The sequence below is a fragment of the Pieris rapae genome, chromosome 20 (assembly GCF_905147795.1).
Source record: "Pieris rapae chromosome 20, ilPieRapa1.1, whole genome shotgun sequence".
NCBI classification, from domain to species: Eukaryota; Metazoa; Arthropoda; class Insecta; order Lepidoptera; family Pieridae; genus Pieris; species Pieris rapae.
In genome coordinates this window covers 313,971-329,956 of record NC_059528.1, presented here as the reverse complement: position 1 = coordinate 329,956, position 15,986 = coordinate 313,971, and the positions used below count along the sequence as shown (strand labels likewise).

The window sequence follows — 15,986 nt, the reverse complement described above, 5'->3', positions numbered from 1 at the left end:
TTCTATCTTTGATCAGCGATAGTAAACAACGCGCGACGTACTCAAACTAAACCGAGCTGATTGGAGATGGTTCAGCTCAGTTTGATTGCGGTGACGCTGTCACCTTACAAACTTATATAATTATAAGCAAAAAAGTTCAAGGTTAATGTAGATGCGTAGTTAAATAACGGACACTATGGATAATTTTAATGTTTAAAGGAGAGATAGGTGATTAGCTGATAATAAACGAGTCAAACATATACGATATACGAACCATGACAGTTGCGAAAAGGCATCTCTCTTGAGATTTGCCATTTAATTTTATGAAATAGATGACACACTTTAAGGCGCGTATTGTCCCCATATTCAATGAAAATGAAAATGAAATGAAAATTGAAGCACGGGAACGGTACTAATACTACCAGTAATATGTCAATATAATGTTTGTGTAGGATGAAAATGACAAAATAACCGTAGTTTTATAATGACTCAATGGAGCTGCATGGCCAGTGTTTGTTTAGCAAACGCGCCGATGAACCAAGCGAGCAATTAACATAATATTACCTTTGTCAAAACATAATTACATACCACTGATTCAATTAACTAAATCGCCTCACATAAATGAATTAATATTTCTTAGAAATTTAATATATTATTATATAATTGTTAAAAAAAAAGTTCATGAAAACCACTTTAACATTACGTTTCTAAATAAATTATATAGTAGAAAATGCAAAATCTATAATATGGTGTAGGTACTTTAAAAAATAAACTATATTTTAGAAGAATCATACAACAGAGTATTTTGGTTAATCAGTTTCGTAAGTGTACTTTATTTTTGTACACACAGAGAGGCATTATTATTATTGTCTAGTTTGCAAAACTTAACAGACCTTGAATCATTAATGACGTACAAACAAATTGTTTATAATATTAGAAGGCTTAATGCCTGTAAACAAAAAGGCGATTGTCACTTTATTGCATCATTGGAGGGTTTAAAGGTTTAAGTGCTGTCGGCGGTGCTTATTAGAGGTAGGCAGGGCTAAATACAACCTTTTTATTATTTATGTGTTAATCTTTGGTGGTGGTTTGATGTATGAACGGATGGAAGAGCTTAAGTGGTTTTCATATATTTCATTACAGTCATAAAGTTTTAAAATATAATTAATAGCATAGGAAATGAAAGAGTAACCAAATACACATTTATGTATCTTTGTATTAAAAAAAAATTATTGGTGTTAAAACCTTTTCTTCAGGTCTGGGCAGCAGATTTCTGTATCACTTTTATAGCCAATCACACGCCGTCGTCTCTTTAAAACTAAGGCAAGCCGGTTTCCTCACGATGTTTTCACCATTTGAGCGAATGTTGAAAACACACATAGGAAGAAAGAAAATTGTTGCACAACCGGGGATCGAACCTACGACCTCAGAGATGATAGTCGCACGGTGAAGCCACTAGGCCGATACGGCTTTGTATTATTGTATTTACCTAAACGTATTACATACATCGAGTAAGCAACCTGTTAAATCATTAATATAACAAAATACATTACTTTCCATAATCGATCGTCTGTTATAATGTTAGCTACTAAAAAGTTAATGGATTCACACGTCAAAACTGTTCCCAGTATTAGAGCTAATACTTTTTCTCGGCATATATTTTTTTAATGATTGAAGTGCGCGTTTGCATTCCTAAGTAATTGCTGTTCTACTTCCCTTACATAAATCTCGTTAAAAACTTCCTTGACACTATTTTTCGCATTCGTTAACCTATTTTAGGGCTACCACTAGGTTGCAAGATCACCAAAACTATACTCATTACGATCAATTAAATCATAACAATTTTGTCTACGTCCAATACAAAATATATCTCTCAAAAATACATGATTTAGAATATTCTAGAAAAACAGCAGCCCTAGCGAGTATGTTCCGCAGTTAATATATCTCGTGCAGTGGGTCAAGTGCCCTTAAGTCAAGGGCGCCCACATTTTTACAAAACTATTGCTTTTGGTTCATCAACTCCATTCATAAACTTAGACACAACTTTTACAGACGGATATTATATGTCATTACTGAAGCAAGTTTAAACGGGTATTTAATACAAGATTAGGGTTTCAATTAAGCCATTTGAACATATTTCATATGTGCATATGAAACACACAACGAATACTTCCTAGAAGTGCTAAATATAGACAATAGACATGTATGATTTGAAAGTTTGCATGAAGTGGAGAAGGTTGGAGACACCTGTTTCATCATTGTTGTATACACTCGATGGTTTGCTATCTCTATCCAATCTAGACAGAACTCAGAATCTTAAGTAATCACATTGATAATTCTGGTGTGTAGTTAATCTGTCGTAAAAAAATACGTTAGTATAAAAGTACAAGTATTATTGCGTAACCTACAAATCCGAAACAGTCGTTCCAGTATTTCTCGTGGCAACGCTTCGAGTGCACTCCCGTCGAGGACTTCCGCATTTTAGATGAATATTGCAATCTGTTACCGCTTTGAACAATTTCACTTTGCTCTTTAATGTTTGACCTTGCAACAGCAGCTAATTATTAAGGCAAATTCCATGCTGGAGAAATTTGCGTTATTTAACTGGATACAAAATACTTTCGCATGAGCACACGCCCATACACACCATCACGTACACACACTTTTACATCATCACACAACACAACTAATTTAGGCTTAGTTAAATAAATTAAATCACAATTAGTCAAATGTATTAAATAATTTTTGTTTGTTTGTTCCCTTTTTTAAATATTTTTGCTGTTAAATGTATGTATCATCTATGTATTCCATCTTTGGCTATATTCTCAGTATATTTGTTTGTAATTATATATAATTTATGTTAGCTGTAGGAGTATTAAATAAATAAATAAATAAATAAGTAATTAATGCCGTATGTTAATTGCTTGTTAACATTACGTCTTCGAATGTATGCTTATTGTTTTTATTATCTTAAAATTATCTAGTCTTTTATGTAGTTATAAATGAATAAATAACAACATCATAATACTCAAAGTAAATAATTTTTGTATGAGGGAGAGGTGCTTATGGAAAAACATTTTCTTCGAGATATGCCCGAGGGAATGAGCTGGTTCGATACGCCCTTATTAAATATCATCGAAAAGTATAAGATGTTTTCTTTGAGAAACCTTGTACTTTATAATCTAATCAAAATACACATTATATTTATTCCTTACGTAACTATTAATATGAATTTGTTATGTTATGTGTATGTGCCATTAATACTATTAAAGAAATCCAAGTTTCCATCGCCATGGATGTTTTATTTAAAATTTCGGAATTCTGCCGTGAAAAAGCTCCGCAGGTTGGTAGGGCGACGTTTATTGCCATGATAAAATACACCATTTCTTCCGCTTAATTATAAGAATGGCTTTTGTAGCAGTTAATTTTTATTAACGGCTTAAAGCGAGTTACGCGTTTACACTTTACGTCAACTTCAAGTTTTATTTACAAATCTCAAGATTTGTTCGTCTCTAGGAGTTAAGCAGAAGAACAGTAGGTAGGTACTTGTATCGTATTCAATTCAACTCTTTAAAAACATTTTACACATTATCAATTCTTTGCACAGCGCAAACATTATTTAAATTGTAAGGTTTTAATTTTAAATATATCAGTTTTCTTTATCACTAATATTGTTACATCTTTCTTCAATTACATAATAGAAAAATATAAACTATGTTTAGTTAAGTAATATAGTTTATTCAAAGAATATGAAGAAATGAAAAAGCTACAATTGACCACGCACTACCCATCTAAAACACTTTATTGTGAAACATGAGATATTACGATACTAAATTCTATCGCAATAAGTTAATAAATATCCTAAGTATTTATAAGTCGCTACATATACAATGAGCGTTTAGCCAACACACTTTGTTTAAAATAATCAAGTGATAAACAAAAGGATCAAAGGGTCCTGAGTGATGAAAAAAATAATTCTGCCATATTCATGCAGGAACACGCGCCTCGTATTAAAAACTCGTTAAGAAAAATCTATCAGCTGTATTACCGTTGAACGAGAAAATATTATAGAGGGAAGGAGATTGTTTTAATATATTTGGTGAAACAGCGTAAATTATAATTCTTTAATGCTAAATTACATTTATAAACCAACCGACTTGTACTCTCCGAAATCGATATATATATAAATATCTGAAATATATATATCATATAATCTAATATAAGATATTTATTGAGTCAAAACTTTTACACAATACAGAAAATAAACTAAAATTTAATTTAAACTTCGAAATTGTAACTAGAGAAACTCGTAGAAAAATTTCCAGACATTTTCAAAAATCTTGAATTATAAGAAAACAATGTTTCAACTTATCTTATTATTCAATTATATTTTCATTTACGACAAAATATCAAAATATGTCAATTATGTTCTAGACTACAAGGTATCAAACTATCTGTGCACACGCAATAACAGTTATTCAAACTGTCAAATCAACTCAAAACAATTCAAATAAGCCGAACGTGAATGCGATTATGAAATTAATTCATGAAACAGTCTAAAACTTGTCTGTTATCGAGGTCACGAACGCTCCGAGCCTCCAATTGTCAGGAGGACTCTCAAATTAAACGCCCAACTTATGGCAATACTTGTCATTCGATTTAATTGCTAAAGCTGACGAATTCACTGCCACTTTTTCCAATTTATCATCAGAGATTTTAAAAGTCTAAATACATAAAGGCATATCATTTACTAGGCATACTGCAAAAACTTCTACACTGTGGGTTAACTTTACTGGCGGGGATTAGGATATTGTTGGGACTGCCACCCTTTTGCAGTTTCTCAGGTGTGTTTGACCAGGCTGATGCTTGATAACTTCAGGCCGATCCGTCGGAAAAGAACGGCATCACTTTTACACAAATTGCGAGGCAGTAGAAATCATACAATAGATGACTGTACTTGTTGCAAGTATAATTTAAAAAAAATATATATATATTTGTTGATGATGATGGAATTAAACTATTAAGTAATGTAAATTTTGTAGCAGTCGCAGAACAGGTAGTCATGAAATATAAATTTATTTATGCATCATATAAAATACAAATGCGGTGACCACAAAATAAAAAGCTATACATAATCCGTAACGAGAATATTAATGTTAATGATGAAATTAATGGGTTGACGAGGAGTTAAAACTGGCCCGTTCAACTTTTTTTAATTAAGTACTTCGTATTCATGTCAATATAATCGACAATATGCTTTGTACAACATATTGCCGTTGATAAATTACGAAATACAATTTTCAATAAGTTTAATAATTAATTAACTGTTAGCAAAAGCTGAAGCAAAAGCTGAAGCAAAAGCTTCGCGTAGGTTTAAAGTAAACAGCCTTTATGAGTAGCAGAGAACCTGTTACTATCAAAGAGCGATAAAAAATAGGTAGGTTTAATTCTTAATAAAAGGGAGTAAACATTTTAAATGCACCAATTAAGACATTTTATATGATGGTTTTTTCTTCACAGGTTGAGGTAAACATATGTTTTTTTAATACATACCGTTCCGTAAAGTGAATTTACATGGCAGTTTTGATTACCATTGACAACCTGTTAAAGCGAAAAAAGAATAAATTTCAAGGTTTTATATTCAATCTCATAAAATTGAAGTGAATAAATTCAGTTTAAGAATCTGAAGTGCAAATCATTTCCCCGTGATGAAAAACACGCTACAGGCTACGGCGTACATATAAAATCAATGTAAATAGGCCACGCACATAAATTGCATTCCTCTCGACAGAGCCTTCTCTCCATTCCGGTAAAGGCTTAAATAAGTGTTTGAGAGCTCTCATTTGTAGCCGTTTACACTATTTCTACCATGAATATTAACATAATTTACGATTACGTTGTAAGGTAAACAAAAAAAATATAATGAATTTAACGCTTGGTTCTTACGCAAATAAGTTTAATTATACTTAGATATATTTAATGATTCCTCTAAACACGATCAAAATTAAACTTCAAAGAAAATAGGTAACGCATTGTAATCACTAGTCAAGAAATGAAGTGAATAAATTATGGTCGCTGAGGCTCCTTTAAATGAACAAGTTTTCGTTACAAATTAATTACTTCATCATAATAAGAAACAAAGCCACTCGGAGATTGGTGGCGTTACAACTTTGCTTAACTTTGTCATTTCGTCAAACATTTATTTGTAGCCGCAAATTGATAATTATTTATTTCGTAAGCCTACAGTAACACAAATTATATATACATATATTACAAATAATAAAAATATAGCCAGAGACAGCATACCTACGTAATATAAACCTACAAAAGGGGTTAAAAAATGTACAAAAGGGAATGAACCATAAAAAATACTTAACACATTTACGTACGTAACTTACGTACGTGAAGGTGCGTTTTAGCTTTTATTATTACTATTATAAAAGTCGTCAACTTTATTCACAATAATCATAACTTCGCTGTAAGAATTCCAATATATATAGTTACCGTCGGACAAGCAAATGTTAAAAGCCTTAAATTAGATTTATATTATATTTATATTTTTGTCATCCTGATGTTCATTAAAAGAGAAATACCTAACGCAAGAAACAATATATTTTTAATATTTAGGAAATATAATCTGTTGGACCCAAATTCCATTATCGGGATATAATCAGAGATAATCTTAAAACCTGAGGGAATGGACCAAATCTCATCCCGGAAACGCATTAAACCTCAACATATATCTCTCACAGGGGATATTTTGTTTGTAATCCTATTTTAATGTAGCTTACACAGCCCTTAACGTATATATTATTTTACAGCAGCATATTATCTTGAGAGATAAATTATTAATTTTGAAAACTTAAAGCTGTTAATTATTTTGTCTTTTAATTTAACAAAAGGATAAGAGTATTCTAATTTAAAGAGGGCAATACGTTATGAATAGGTATATCATGCATGTCGGCCAAATAAAACTATTGGCTGAACAATACGTAAGTCAATGGATTTGTACAATAGATAGTGTATTTATTACGCTCATAAAGAGCCGAAAAGCAAACAACGGAGTTTATATTGAGTTAAGGAAAACTCGATTCAGCGGATTGTATAACATTTTATCGGTTTTTCATAACGATTCGTGTTAGCGACAGTCTATACTTCTTGATGGAGGTTATAATAAGGTTTTTGTGATCCAACAGAAAGAAAATATATTTGCTATGATGGTTTTCGATCACAGCGTGTATATTGTTATAAATAATCAAATCAAGACTTTTATCTTTTACTATGACTTTTCTATTACGATTTTAATTATTACCAACTAAAAACACTACTATTCGTTATACATTTTCTGTTGTTGTCGTAGATTTTGTTCATGAAATTTTTTAATTTTACAAAAAAAATTTGATTTAGTAGGCTCATTGGATTTTCTATTGAAACTGAACAATGAAACATTTTTATACCCTTAACGTTCCATCATCGCTTACCATTTAATGCATTTACTTGGATTTTTTGAAACACGTAATGATTTATATACGTTTTTATATAGCGCCATTATGCCCCTGGGTGTATCCGGTAAGTTCGTATCATTTCCGCCGACCATTCCCCGATTCATTAATCATAGCAAAAGAGGGTTGGAACGCTCTGCAAGATACCTGAGGTATCTTGTACCGTGAGGCATTTTATCGAAGTATATGCTCATGAAAACGGCGAAGGGAGCGGAATCTAATCATGGTAATTTGAGGTAATATCTATGAATCCCACTTTTCAAGGGTCAACCACTTCATTTACGAAATTCAATTAGATTTACTTGAATTTATCGAATGCTGAAAACGTATAAATACGTACATTTGGATGTGTGTTTTTTAAGCATCTAGATTAAAGGCAATACTTTTCATCATGGAGAGTGTAGATAAATTTAGGGACGTATTAATGTTAAACTGAATTATTATATTTGCTGTCAGTGATTTACTTCCTTTATGCATTACTGGAATAAATAAGTATTAAGTTGAGAAATTTGTCGTTGTCGAGACATTTTTGTACAGTACATGCCAACAAGTACCAAGCCCAATCAGAAAAGTTCTAGTACACAGTAATCTATTTTTAATTAGAGCTAAGCTTTCTCGACCACAACGATAGTAGAACAAAGATTTCCTATTACAGTGGAAATCCTTTTGTATTGGCGTTGAATGGCGGTATTAGTGAGATGCTGGAGATTTCTAGAATCCCAAGCCTATTTATACGTATACGGCGTTGAGTTATTTCATTATGTTGCCATATGACAAGTGAATAAGTAAGCTCAGTATTTTTTTAACATAAATAACACAGGAATCTGGTTTGAAGCGCTAAAACCATTTTTCCTTCACCAGTCCCCATCTTTGTACAAAGTTAAATGATAAAAGATAAACCATAAAAATATTAATATAATAATGATTTTTTAACATTTGATCAAAGCTACAATGGTACTTGAATTGTGCTTGTGAAAATAGTCAACGAATGTACTATGTTTGTATATTACCTGTATGTATAATCCCTTTTGATTCTTTTCTATAGAATATAGCACCAAAGTATTTTAATAGAGAAAGTATGCCGTCAACTAAGCTATGAAGGCGGTACCTCCATTATGGGATGCGACAAATCCCACAGCAGCAACATTGTGCTAAGCACCGGCACCAACCGCAAATACAGGGAGAATGGACTCTCTCCACACCGCCTTTGGGCCTTTGACGCCTTTTTATATATATATAAATACAACGAAGGTCATGTATCGTTGTTAATGTGTTTTTTTGTACCTAATCTATCGTATAAATTAGAGACACTTACGACAGCCAATACAACTAAAGGGCCTTTAGGTACAATCACTGTCACACATTTAAAGGCCGGCAACGCATCCGCCAAGTTTATCAATATTTCATTTTTAGTGATCCGCCTGCTCCTTAGTCCTTCGTCCTGCATGATTCTAAGAATAAATTGAACAATATCAAACTATTATTAAAATTGTTTACATCAACTCCATATGATTCTCGCAACTCACCTGAAAATATTACTATCAAAATTAATTTGAATTCAAAGCTATAATTTAAAATACAAATTAGAATAGTAACACTGCAAATCTGCAATGATTTCCACTTTACTACAAGTATACATGAAGCATATATATGCTTTGTATACTTGCGTGCTTGTATGCTTGCATTGTATGCAATTCACAATTCAAACACTGTGTGTGTGGTAGTACGTAGCTGGAATTGGAAGGACAGCATCATCACTTATAAAACGGGGAATAAACGGTAGACTATTGTATTTTCGCTTAAAATTAATAGATTCTAGAACAATGTGTTCTGCCGAGTGTCGGCTGTCAACGATAACCGTATCGCATAATACCGGCCTATTCATAGACAAATGAAAACGGTAAAGTTCTGAACCCACTTGAACTCGTATTTTAATACAATAAAAGCTCTATGAATCGTATGTCGTCGGGTTTAATTTGTTCGACATTATGCGTTAGCGTAACGCTTTCATAGAATTATTCGACTTTACTCTCCAAGCTTTTGATTCGATTTTCAAGTTACGGGAGATTAACTTTAATAGTTACTTTATAAATGCTGACTATCACTGTATGACTTTTCACACAAAATAAAAACGTATAGAGCACCTTAAGAAATATTTTTATGTTACCGGAGATCCTGAATGATCACTTACAGTTTAATAGTTTCCTTTAAGTCACTCTATAGTCGTTTAAACGTGAATGGAGTTAGCCATTTGAAGAGCAGTGAAGAGTGAAATCTAGTTATCAGGTATAGTGTATATGTACATATACGTATTGTACAGTGGAGTTTATAGGGTAGTTAGCGAGGTCAACGACCAGTAACCATCGCACGAGATACATTTAGCACGACACTTGTATGTCTGCAACAATTTATAGAAGGTTTTGTACAATATATATATATATTAATCATCGTAATCGGAAAACGAAAAATGTAATCGAGACGTGTGAGATCTTTCTAGTAAAGAAAATGTCCGTGGCCGTTATCAACATTTCTAAGAGACGACAACCAAAAGTGAAGACGGCAAAGACGTATGAGTCAAGATTTTCAAGAATACGGTGCTTGCAAGTGTTATCACACAGATTATTCCGAAGAGAATTTCTCAGTTTTCAGAAGAATATTTTATTGAAATAAACGAAATATCGTTTTATTTCTGCGTAAATTCATAATTTTAATGCAAGGCAGTAAACAAATTTATCGCTCAGTAATCTTGATGCAGCACATGTTTCAACTGCAGGTTTGGATTTAGATAGGTGTTTGTAGATCATCTACAGAGATCAAATAGGACCTTGTTGAATTTAGCCGTACCGATAATGCCATCCATTAACCTAGACGGGGTTTAGTCTAGAATTGTGGGTTGGCTCATTGTCTGGAGAGTGACATTTTAAATAAGGCTATTTACTCTAAGCTGCCACAAGAGGTCAATTTTGAACGTTCAACGTTCTAAATAACAGATTTAATGAGGAATTTATCAGTTAATATTTTTTAAATAGTTTTAATAAGAAAAATCTGTGCTCAAATGGATATTTTTTTTAATTTTACCCATAAAAACTTTTCATTCAGAGGCAGACCCATACTCTGTAACTCGTAAATTTGATCAAGTCGCGCCCTTCGCGAAATGAGCAAAAATAAAAATAAGTCCATGGCGTGTGGGGACTCGTGTGTTCCCTCACTAATCAATTCATTCAAGATCCAGGGGTGTCGCCCTCAGGCTAATAATTGCATGGGATGACTCATTTTATTTCCTACAATAAATCGATACTTACAAGTAATGTTAGTGACAAGCTGAAGTTGACGTAACGTATTCGAAAGACGTTACATTCTTACATCGTAGTGCACTACAATCCATAATCCTATGTTTATGGGATTAACGATGTAAATTCTCAAATTAAAAAATTTGTTCCTTACCTGTCTTGGTTAGGTTGGTAATTTATTCGTTAAAAATATGAACAACTCGTATGAAATACCATGAGCTGTCTCGTGACTGTTCTGATTTCCATAACCTTCAGAATACTTATTAGGTAACACGTAACGTTTGTCCAGACTAGACTATTGATTACTTTATCAATATAAAACGGGTCGAGTATTAAGTAACTTATAAGTTATATTTCATCTGCATATATAATTAAAAAAAGTCATAACCGATACCAGAATTATTTAGTGAATATCACTCACACATTCTTAATACGTTATGTAGTAACATAAAATTGTTACAGATTTAAAAATAATTGTGTTATTTCTACATCTGACATTTGGTAATAGGGCAATGACGTGTCACGTGCCTAGCTTAAGACTTACATAAATATCGGCATACCCCGTTGAATAGAAACGTCGCCTTACGAGTAGACACAATCGAGATCACGCAAAATCGATGCTACATTGCACTTCACAACACCAATTCGATTACTCGATTTGGAACGTCACTGCGGCTCGACTGCGGGTGACGTGCGGCCTTGCGAGCGCCCTCAGTGACACTGCGGGACGCGCCGCCCACGCACATGCGCACTTCCATTTGGGGGATGGATCGCGAAAAACCTTAGTACCCCACTGTTTTCAAACTATCGCGAAATAACTGTGATTGTTCGCGTGATAAATGGTAAAGTTGTTTGTGAAAATTACACTTCATCTGCAGGTCTAATTTTGGTGGCCTAAAGATACCTTTGGTGGAATTGTCTTTTAATAACTGCGCTAGTCAAGTTCTGATCTCTCAAGTTTGTCAACAATAAGGGGATTACTTACATAATATATCGGAAATTTTTCCGGATTCCCTGACGATTTCACGCGACCATTGTATATTTATCAGTTTCTTTGAGACCTTCCGACAGTCATTTAAGACTTTACTTGTACTTCTAAAGCAAACCGAGGAATGGTATAATCATAGCAAAACAACACAGATTATTATTAAGATTTATGACATGACTGAGCCTCAGCGCTAAAGCCTGAATGTATTTTAGGATTTATATTGACTTAAGTCAGGCACCGTATCGCGTGCACCCTTTATCTAAATGTTTATAAATTAACATAATATTATTTACATAAAAGACGAAATAATTTTACCAGTATATTTATACAAGTTATTATTATATTTGTACCTACTAGGTATACCTTAGATTTATTGATTTATTTACGCTTTATTATATTGCCGTGCTCTTTAAGCTGAAGTGGCTAAAAAGCATTAAGCATAATTGAAGTAAAACAATTATATAATTTAATCTTTAACACAACGCTGATGTACCCTTTCAGGGATGGTCACACGCCGTTATTAGCGCTCAGGGCGCTGTGGGAATTCGCTTTGAGGCAGCCCTCACAAGGAATGAGCACTCGAACGACGCCTCTGAACGAGTGCGGCTCGTGATCCTGTAAATACAGCGTTAGGCAGCTTAACGTTCTAGGCAACTATACGTGCTGGTTAAAAAGTATCTAAAGCCTAACTACTGTCGTATTAAGGCGAATTTAAACGCCACAAAATACGAACACATGATTTTGTACACTGTCGTTACACATAACCCCTATCAACATTTACCATTTAACGTTTCAGGCAATGCGGAATTATTAAAACATATCATACGTAAAGTGTCAAACAAATCCTGCGTTATTACAGCTCAATCCGGAAACGGTATTATGATACCCGTCACATGGGGCCGGGACTCGGGAAAGATTTCACCATCGCTTTATATTACATTGTTTGAACAATATGAAATTAAGCTTTTACGTGGCTCCCTTGTATCGCTGTATTAAGGTATTAGTAAAAGTTAGTATATATACTTACATGAATGTTAAATTATAAGTATTTAATGTATATTTCCTTTTTTGACGTTCATGAGTGTACATTAAGTTACCTACATGAATAAATAATTTTGAATGAAAAAAAAAACATACACAGTGTTGTCGAGATAACCTTTATTATTATTTTTTAGATATATATATATATATATAATGCTTTTAATGTATTGTTAAGTTGAATATAGTTACTTTTCTAAAATAGACTTCTAAAACCTACGTTTCGATTGCCTGACAGTAAACATTACACCGAAGGACATACAAAAAAGATTCCTGATGTATCTTCTTTACATTATGATAGAAGCAGTATTTTCTCCGCGCACATTTACGTACATGTTGTAAAATAAACAAGTATCGAAATCGATACGTTTTTATTGCTTCTATGTTTTATCTTCGAACCCTCAATTTCAGAATACATTTCAGGAGGTTGTTGGGCAACATCCTACATTACGTTTAATTAAACTTACACAATCATTCGAAAAATCGTTTGATTCAAATTCTTCTGTACAAAATGTTAATATTTCTTCATAATAAATATGTATGTTAAGATTGGTCTAGTTAATTGCTTGTATGTTCATAAAACGTGTATGCAACGAAAAAATTAGTACCAAGGTGACTGATAGAAGATTTTTTGTATATAGGTACTTAAAATTTTACACATAATTAAAATTTTAGCATATTTATTACAAATAAACAAAAATTTCTACAAAAAATATGCTTTTTATTGAACAAATATATCGTTTCAACAAAAGCTTTTTCTTCTTTAGTTAATAGTCTGCAGTATTATTATTTCGTGTATAAGGTGACACGTTTTTTATAGGGCACGTGTTCGCACATGCGTATTCGTCGGATTTCTAATTAAATCCTCCATTCCTATTAGCTTTGTGAGTCGCAGAAATGTGCGGAGAAATGTTTCCTTTGTCACTCACATTTGTATACAGACAACTTCATAAGACAATTTTCAATTTTTAGTTTAAGATCTTTAAATATTAAGTTGTTATAGTGTTGTGTGCACAGAATATTTAAGCCAAATATTTCTTTAGGTATATATGATATTAGGTGTACATGTGCCTGTTGAACGCTAAGTATACGAACTTTAGAAACTGATATTTATATTACCACTTGTAATTTGTTAACAAGACGCTTGCGTAAATTAACAAAATTTAATGTCATTTAAACCAAAACCAAGTATTTTGCGTTTTTTATTATATCACAAAATAAGCTTCTTTATTATTATAAAATAATACTGCATTTATAACCATTACCGACTTTTTACGTATATATTTTTTAAAATAAAACTATTGTTCAGAGGTAATAATATGTTGGCGTTAAGTAATATTGATTATGTTAGCACGCGACGGTTACATGATGAAATATGAACCGCAGTTCAGGTCGTACCATTGCGGACCGGTTGACATTCCAAGAAGTGTCGCCTACTTTATCGATATAATTATTATGAACGACTAACATGTCAAAGAGATAAACATATGGAAAATATGATGAAGTGGACGATAGCTGTGGCGGACTTATTTAATAATTCTGGGGCAAACTGACAATTCTTCACAGTGAAATAATTAATTTAAGTATTTTTTCAACGCAGGACCACGATGTTAGCAAACAATACAGTATTTTTAGGTGATACATTTTGTTGTGAAGTGGTAAGACTCTGCCCTACCTGACTAGGCGAAAGGATTATGCTACAGAGTGTAGGATACTCACTATAACTCACTACTTTTTACCTGCACCTCAAGTTTTCGTAATGAATAAACATTCTTGAACCAAAAGTGGAAAAGCAAATGCAGACGCATTACATACTCACTGTGCTACAGCTGGGGTTAGAAGGTTCGACTTCAAGGTAAAAAAATGTTACCGCTTTTTCTCGTTTGTTCTTAATTTGAAAACTGACAATAAATATAAATTAAGTAACATTATTTTTTACTGACCATCACAAGCGTTCAGTATAAGTTAGTCACCTATGTGAATTCAAATCATCAGTCTAGCCGTTCGTTTATTAATAATGGTATAACAAAACGGCAGATAAGCGTTATGTTTCCTATGGGTAAGTGTGATTGAAAATTTGACAATTAGAAGTTTTTAAGTTGATTGGTTGATTGTTTATTTCAGTATCTACTGCCTGATCATGCCGATATTATCATTAACAATGCCATGACAAAGACGATGGAATCTCTTCCGACAAAGGCGTAATGCAATAAATGGGTGGACCGAGTGTATACGTAGTTAAACATTTATCGATTACAATTAGATGTTTTTTTTTTAATTTGAAATTTTGTATTTAAGATCTGTAGATAACGTCGGCCGATAGTGATGAATATTTAGTGAAGATATATTATTTTCTTTCACTTAAACGCTCTTACTCACACAACAGACACACATTCGTATGTACAGACACACTTAGACCCGTTAGTTTTAAATTAGCTGTTGTGTGTATAAATAAAGAAAATATTATGTGAACATACAACGCACATTACACGATTTACACCTTACAAGCGGTAAGAATAAATTAACAAAAAACTTTGTGAAAATATTTTGTATGAAAGTCGGATACGATTTTATTATATGTTGCAAATCAACAACGGGCTAAATAAATAATCCTTGCACGTATCGGATATTCGTCAAACCGGACAAAATATAAATCTGGCTTTTTACAAATGCCTTACTATATTTTTAAAGTAACTTGCATAGATTTTTACTAAAAAAATCTCTAGACTAGGATATTCAACATTCATTTAGGGAGATGAACAAAAAACTACAAAGTAAAGAAACCTCAATCTTACGTACTTCCGCTCCGTTTAGGGCACTGTAATACAAAACAGTTCTTGAGCTGTCACGGCGACTCATGGTTATAAAACAAAACAGAAATTATTATTTGAAAAACAGAGAGCATCGCGCTTGGTTTACCATTGTTGTTTGCTAATAAACTTCAATATAAAGAGCAAACAGCCAGTTTGTTCCATCAGTGATTTGTTTGCTAATTAATACAACTTCTATTTTGCAGTCAAATGGCAAAATTAACTAAGGGGTACATTATTTTATGCAGGAAGAATTTAACCACCATCACACCTGTGGAACTTGTTAGACAAACGATTTGCTTATAGGCGTTTAATTAAAGTCGCATAAAAAAGGATGTATGATAAATGAACATACAGCGTTAACAATTTTATTCGGAAT

The 15,986-nt window shown here is 32.7% G+C and overlaps 1 protein-coding gene across 10 annotated transcripts in view; it reads right to left on the bottom strand.

Moving 5' to 3' along the window:
- LOC110996059 overlaps positions 1 to 15,986 on the bottom strand; it is a 64,413-nt gene that overhangs the window by 21,715 nt on the left and 26,712 nt on the right. Inside the window, exon 1 of one of the 10 annotated variants that reach the window (XM_022263554.2) lies at positions 11,316 to 11,479. The exons of the other annotated variants lie outside the window; for them this stretch is intronic. The gene's annotated coding sequence lies outside the window, so the exon portion shown is untranslated. Of the gene's footprint in view, positions 1 to 11,315; positions 11,480 to 15,986 lie in introns of those variants that run through there. 10 annotated transcript variants of the gene reach the window in all.